At 35.9% G+C, this 7349-nt stretch overlaps 1 long non-coding RNA gene across 2 annotated transcripts; it reads right to left on the bottom strand.

Moving 5' to 3' along the window:
- Nucleotides 1-1934: 1934 nt before the first annotated feature.
- On the bottom strand, nt 1935-3978 carry LOC125472255. 2 transcript variants are annotated; one of them, XR_007254184.1, is made up of 6 exons: nt 3734-3978; nt 3433-3652; nt 3254-3331; nt 2893-3160; nt 2673-2736; nt 1935-2163 (listed from the first exon to the last, which is right to left on the bottom strand). It is a non-coding gene; the product is annotated as an uncharacterized LOC125472255 (long non-coding RNA). The 2 variants fall into 2 exon arrangements; XR_007254183.1 differs by having other exon boundaries at nt 3433-3977.
- Nucleotides 3979-7349: the final 3371 nt, after the last annotated feature.

Below are 7349 nucleotides of genomic sequence, written 5' to 3' on the forward strand. Positions count from 1 at the left end.
CAGACAATATCGTGATACGTCAAAGTCGAGATTGGGATGTGACACGTAAGCTTTCAGGTCAAAGTGCAAATACACAAAAGTATCAAAACTTTATGTTATTGCATAGAAGTTCCAAAAGTACAGCCATTGTAGGGGTGGCCAGTTTTGGTAAACGGTGATTGTGTGTGTGAGTTGATTTGCATGTTGAAGGAAGTGATTGGTATGACCTTAAATAATAAAATACCAAACAAGTACACCAACCATGACTAACAAAATTTTCAAATAAAGAACCAAACATTTTTGAACTCAAAACAACAAACTTTTTGTTCTTGGTATGAACATCAAGAATATTGAAGAACATCAATGAAAACTCATAAGAGCTCCATGAATGTTTTCACTCAATAAAACTCAAAATTTCACTACTCAAAAGAGGGTTAACATCTTAGGGTACTTAGGGATTCCTAATGTCGCTTTAAACCCTTTTTAACAAGACAAATATGAACCCAAAAATCCACCCCATGGATTTGGCCGAATTTCTCCACAAACATGGCACCAAATTTTAGCTCCAAAATCCATGCTTAAATTAACTACATCAACAACTTTTGAGATGGAAAATTTTCTAACAAAATTTACATTCAAAGAAGTAAGAATAAAGCTTGTAACAATTACAACATTCAAAACATAAACTTTGAAAATACAAAATCCAAAAGGATTCACCATACACTTGACCTAGGCACTTGATACCACTTGAAGAAAACTTTTGTCCTAGCTAAGAACATGTGAGAATATTGAACATACAAGCATAGAAATAACTCTTAAAGTAGGCATGCATTCAAAAAAATTCTTTGACCCAAAGAAATTCAAAGCCTAGTATATGGTGAACCTAAAGACTCTTGAAGCTCATCCTTATTTACACAAGGGATTCACCCACGTGGAGGGCCTTCAAGTCACTTCCTTGCTCCTTGGTTATTTAATTTCTTCTTGAGGATGTGAGGAAAGGATCTCCAAAAGTACCAAAGGTTTGGTACCTCTAAGTCTCCACACCAAGGATGATGGTGTGAAGATGAAATGGATTACCTAAAGGAAGTTGGATGCTAGTGAACTCCTCTAGGAAGGCTGGCCTCTATAGAGAGAAAGAGAAAAAGTTTCTCTTATTTGCCTCAAGAAAACCCTAGTGAGAGAATGGCTATATAGATGTTTTTATACCACCTCATAAGTGAGTGACAAACTTGCAATTAAGCCAAGTTCACCCTCTCTTTAGTTTGGCCAGTTTTGGCTTTGTTTTTGGGCTAATTTTCCCATTTAGTTTTAGTTGTCATACAACTTAAACTCAATGGGCCTTATGGACCAAAAACCCATTTGGACTCAATAATCGAACACTAACTTAAAAGCCCAAAACAAACCTTTCGTATAATGCAGTAACTAATTAATTAACCTTGACCATTCTCAATTAAACTATTTAATTGCTTATTCATCTCATTTATGTTTCTTCACATTCATCCTTACATGTTGTACAATCCATTAGGTTCCATTTAGCAAGGTAAGGGGTGATTGTTACTTTTAACGATCGATTGTGAATTGAAACCACATTTCAATTCTTCCCTTGATGAAGATTAGTGTTTGATAATCTTCAGGGCTTCCACAAACCATGAGTGACACCTAGCAGTATGTCACGGCTACCCAAGCTAAGTAGAAGTGGTTGGAGAACCTATCCAGTTACAGCTACAATACAATATGGTCATTCTCTAATACAATACTCTTGATCACATTGTTTAAGTGATAGTATGTTTCATGTCTACTATCCAATGTGATACGTTTCTACATGATTCACTTGAATATGATTTAGAACATTCTTCCAAGTGATATTCATATGTTTTTTCATGTTCATTTATAATAAATCCAAAGCTACTACATAGTTCACATATCAACCTCCCCACTTAGGGACACAAAATATCTTGGGATTAAATCCCGTTATTATCACATCACATTAAAGCAGCTAGAAGTTTCATACAACAGTAAACATAGAAAAGTGCGATGTTGGGCATTATCAAAAGTGCGATCATGCAATTATTACAATTAAGATAAAACTAAAGTAAATGAACTATCGCTCTAAATCCAAGGGATGAAAACCTCACTGCCAAGCCCACTCGTCACCACTGGTGTTCTTCTTATTCTCGTTACTTCCTAAAGAGGCCAAAAAAACAAAACGTGAGCGGACCAGTTTTATCACTTCAAAATCATTTAAACATAATAACCTCTATTTTGAAAACATAGATAGTGAAAACTACATACATAGTAATACAACAATAATAGTAGTCAAGATCAACTCAATCTTGCTCGTCATATCAAAGAAAGTAAATCAATCACATATAAAGTAATGTATAGCAAGCAGGTAAAGTGGCATCTACCTGATCAATATCTAGCGTCTACTAGCGAATTCTAGCCTCTACTAGAATATAATGTGCCTTTAATAAATCCTGCGGCCATAGCTAGCTAGACGATATGTATGATAACCATGTGGTGAAAGTAAATCACCAATGATCTCAAGATATCATCTAATATTGATTTAAGTATAAGTGTTGTAAAAGACTAACATAAGTAATATGCATCCGCATATAAAAGCATATATAAATATATATATATATATATATATAACGTAAAAACGTTTGATTTTTCGAAAGGGTTCCACTCACAGGTAAGCAGAGCGTTCCTTGTCAATAGGCTCCTTGCTTGATCTCTTTGTATCCTCTAATAAACCTATGATAATCATATAAAGCTAAGTTAAGCTTTAATCAACATTTTATGAAAATCGTCCAAAACTACCATTCAAGTAATGAATTTGCACAAACGGAGGGTGCCATGTGATTCAGAGCATTGAAAAACCTAAACATAGGACATAGGTCCTGCACACACCTCCGCACATGCCGTTGTGCTCCGGCCACGCGCCACCACACGTTGCCGCAGTGGTGTCACATGCCATTGTGAGCCACCGTTGTCGGTGAACGCATTGTTGTACTCGCCGTCGCGGTTCAACAAGTAGATGTCACACTCGTCGTCGCCAGAGCCACGTTTTGGTGCGGTGAGGTTCAACAAAGATAACGGAATATACATGATGAGGAAAGATATGCCGTTAAAGCTAACGGCACCGTCACTGTAGCCGTCAAACGGCGGTCGCCGGAATCTGCAGCAAAATACAGAGACGATCAGGCCTTCCCCAAGCTCCAAATTTACAGACTTTTAATTCCAAATTGATCCCAGAGATCAAGAGACTCACCTAAAACTAGTTTAGAAGGATGAGAGATTGAATCCACCTCGGATTCAACAGTTTTTGCTCAAAAAAACTCGTCGGAAACTGCAGAAAGTGACACAGAGTTTGCATGCATCAAAATAGAGGCCAACACCACATTAAACTCGAGGAAAATCCCAAAAAGATGACTCAAAACTTATCCATACCACATGTAGCGGGAATGGGGGTGAATCATGGCTCGAACTCGCTGGAGTTCGTCCTCCTTCTCTTGCCCACATAGCTCAAAAGCCTCATCCAAACATCCCAGATACAAGAGATAGAGAGAGAATGGATGGATCACCAACACCAGCCGACTTCAAACTCAACGACATTTTGCCGGTCGTTAGGGCTGGATTCGTATGCAAAAAAGTTGCAGAGGTTGAAACCCTCGAGTTTCAACATAAAATTAACATCACAGAGTGAAAAATGATAAGGTTAAACACAGAAATTCAAGGGGTAAGCAGAGACCATGCCTGGGTTTGAGTTTGAGAGCTTCAAGCTCTCGGCTCTAATGGTGTCGAGGTCCACACTGCACCGATCTCACATACAAGACCACCATTGTGATCCTTGCATCCCACAGACTTCAAATATGTAGAGATTTAGGTTGATTTGTGAAGGTAAGTGGAAGAGTGAGAGCTCTCTTCTCTCGGTGTTTTAGGGAGAGAGTGAGTTCTGAAGATAAAGAGGGGAGAGAGAGAGAGAGAGAGAGAGAGAGAGGCCCGGACGTGGGATAAATCCTACTCAACCTAAGTTAAGTGAATTACCAAAATTGCCCTCGACTAATTGTAAAATTACAATTAGGCCCTTCTACTTTCGATTTGAGATTCAATTTTCGACGTTATGTTAATGTACCAAAATTCATGAAACTTTAGAAAGTATGAGAATTGAATTCTCGAGTCGAGACTTGATAAATAATTAAAACATCAACTTAGGATCAAAATGATCATTTCACAAAATGATCATTTCACATGTCTTGAAAATAAAATAAAATATTTAAAAAAAAAAAAAGATCGTAACAATAGTTCTCTCCTCCAACGAACCCAATCCAAATCTTGCGGCACTTTTTCCTGTCGAAGGCCACAATCCCCTCTTCTCTCTTTCTATCTTTCACCGCTGACCTCTCCTCTTTCTCTTGAGATTATAAAAAAAAACAAAAAAGCCATATCCAACAACAAACCCCCACATCCCCGTGTTCCATTTCCGGTTAACCACCCAATCACCAGTGGTGCCTCTATGACGCCAACGACCATCCCTCCATGGCCCAACCGATCGAAAAAGAGAGGCCGGTGAGGAGGTGAGTTGAAGGCGGAGCAAAAAGGAGGATCAGTAATTTTCCCTTTTTTCGATGGGGACAAAATCGTTGCTCGCCGATTTGTAACTAAACAATTTTATCTCTACACCCAATTTTTATTTGTCACATTTGAAATGTAACATTTATCATATGGATAATGTTAGGGAAATAAAATTTTATATCAAATTTGCAAACCAAATGATGTGTCACTAATAGAAAATAAACATGTTAATTAAGGTTTAAGTAATAATCTAATAGGAGTAATTATTTCATACCATGTTTTTATATCATATTTCTATACCACCTTAGGTGGCATCGGATGTGGACAGCCACATCATTTGAAAAATTTGCAAAACCCAAGGAACTGAAAGAGAAAGACTCCTTCTATATTACAATCATCATTTAATTAATTAGTTTTTATTAATTATTAGTTTATTAAATAATGAACTAAATTTAAAATTTTGATTAATTCAAATGATGTGGCTGTCCACATCAAATGTCACCTAAGATGGTATGAAAATGTGTTACAAAAACGTGGTATGAATAACATTACTCATCTAATACACTACTACAAAAGGGCCTTATTGTGTCGGTGGTTAGTGTCTGTTTTATATAACGTAGTGGCGGATAAGATATTTCCGACACCTACTTAACATGGTGTCGGAATTTCTGTCAGATATAAGCAACATAAACTGTCTATGTTGTTTATAATCGGCATAAATTGTTAATGTCACTTATAACCGACATAGATTTTAATATTTTTTTTAAATAGTGGTGTTGCCTAAAAAAAATCGTGTCGCTTGTAACCGACATAAAGTTAGCGTCGGTTAAAAGAAGACTGGTGTTGCTTCTACCTGACACTAATGAAAGTTTTTTAATATTTTCAAAGCCTGTGTCAGTTGTAGCCGACATGGATTTTAATTTTTTTTTTAAATAGTTTGATACATGGTATCGGTTGTAGGCGACAAATTGGTAGCCTTTATATACCCTCCCCATGTTTTCTTCTTCCTCTCTCACACCTTTCTCATTTCTTCTTCCAATTTATAAACTCTCCCCTGTGTTTTGTTCTTTGTCTCTTACATCTTTCTTATTTGTTCTTCCAACTTCATTAATTCCTTCTTCTTCACAGTAAGTTTTTCTTGCTTCTAGTATTTTTACTTTCTCCTCTTATGTTTAATTTTTATTTACAATTTAATTTTGTAGGGATTTTATTTGAGCTGGTTGAATACATAAAGAATTAATTGACGACGGATAATTTGAAATATTTAGGCGGGAATTTTCCCGCTTGTTTTGCACGAGGAAATGGATTGAGAAGAGTTTGCAGTCAGTGTCAGACTTAGTGTTTGTTTTAACCGACGCCAAGTACATTTAATTTGACGTGAGTTTCATTATCCGTAAAGTGTGTCAGATGATGGTCAAATTTCATCTAAACCTACGCCACGTGAATTTCAATAAAGTGTGTCAGGAAGTGGCTTCATTTAATTCGAAGTGCATATCAGTAATGTGTGTTAGAAGTTGGTGTCGGTTTTAACCAACACCAAGCTTCATTTAATTCGACGCCAATGGCTTTTAGTTCGATGTCAGTGCAATCAATGTCAGTTTTAACCAACGCCAACTCAGTATCCATATTTAAACCGCCTTTCTTCCCCATTTCATTCGTGCTTTCATTTCTTCCCCAATTTCAATCTTTCTCCTTCTTTTTCTCCTTCTCCTTTCTTCCTCCATTTCAGTTTTTCTCATTCTCCTTCCATTAACTTTTTCTATGGATCAACATTTTGAAAATCAGCACTCCGAGGAACTCCATTTCGAAGATGAAGAGTTCGAAGGTGGTTCATTTTTAAATTATTATGATTATTAATTTCAGTTTCAGTTTTGTATTTTAACTAGTATTATGCTTAAATTGAAAATTGATTTTGGTTTCTTGGTTTTTAATTGTTTTTTCTGTATTTATAAGGATCAACTCATCGGAGATGCGGATCCTCAATTCCTAATTCGAAAGAACTGCCTTGTTCATTTGATTCGTCTAGAAAATGCATTAGTGATAATTCTAGTATTTTTTCAAAACATGTAGCGATAGAGGTTAGAGATCACAGAAATCTTCCGTTTATGATTTGTTTTATTATACCTTGAAATTTGTCTAATAAATTCTCTTATTTTTCAGGAGATTGCTGTAAAAAAAATAAGCATAATCGGCAGTTGAAAACAATGAACCACACCACTGGTTCAAAATCTTTTGCAAGAGTTCAGGAAGAATATGTATGGGTTGTACATTTTTAAGAATTGTAGTTAATTGTAGTTATAGTGGATAATTGTTAGTGTTTGGTACTATTGTTATTGTTAATAGTTTTATTAATGTTTGCTTTGTCCTATACATGAAATATGGTAGGAATTATTTTTAAATAATTTTTTTTAATTATTAATAACGAAAAACTGAAGCCAATTTTTTTTATTATTAATATATTTGGTGTCGCTTATGGGCGACATCATAATAATTATTTTATTTATCCAGATGTAAGGTAATGTCTGTTAGGATCGACAATAGTTTGATATTTTAATGTCGCTTCTAAGCGACGTAAAGTTCGATGTCACTTTTAACCGACACTGTTGTTCTTTTTTATTTTATATTACTTTGTTTCATGGTGGTGGATTAAGAGGACTGACCGACGTCAATACCCTTTTCGTGATGCTAGCAATAGTGTCGGTTCCTCTATGCGACATTGCATGATTTGATGTCGCATTTATACAAAAAATCCAACAGTAATTGGGGTTTTTTGTCGGTTTTCACACCGCTAG

This window comes from the organism of the source record quoted next, unplaced genomic scaffold, assembly GCF_019419815.1.
Source record: "Pyrus x bretschneideri cultivar Hongxiangsu unplaced genomic scaffold, Pyrus_bretschneideri_v1 Contig68, whole genome shotgun sequence".
In the NCBI taxonomy this organism is placed as follows: Eukaryota; Viridiplantae; Streptophyta; class Magnoliopsida; order Rosales; family Rosaceae; genus Pyrus; species Pyrus x bretschneideri.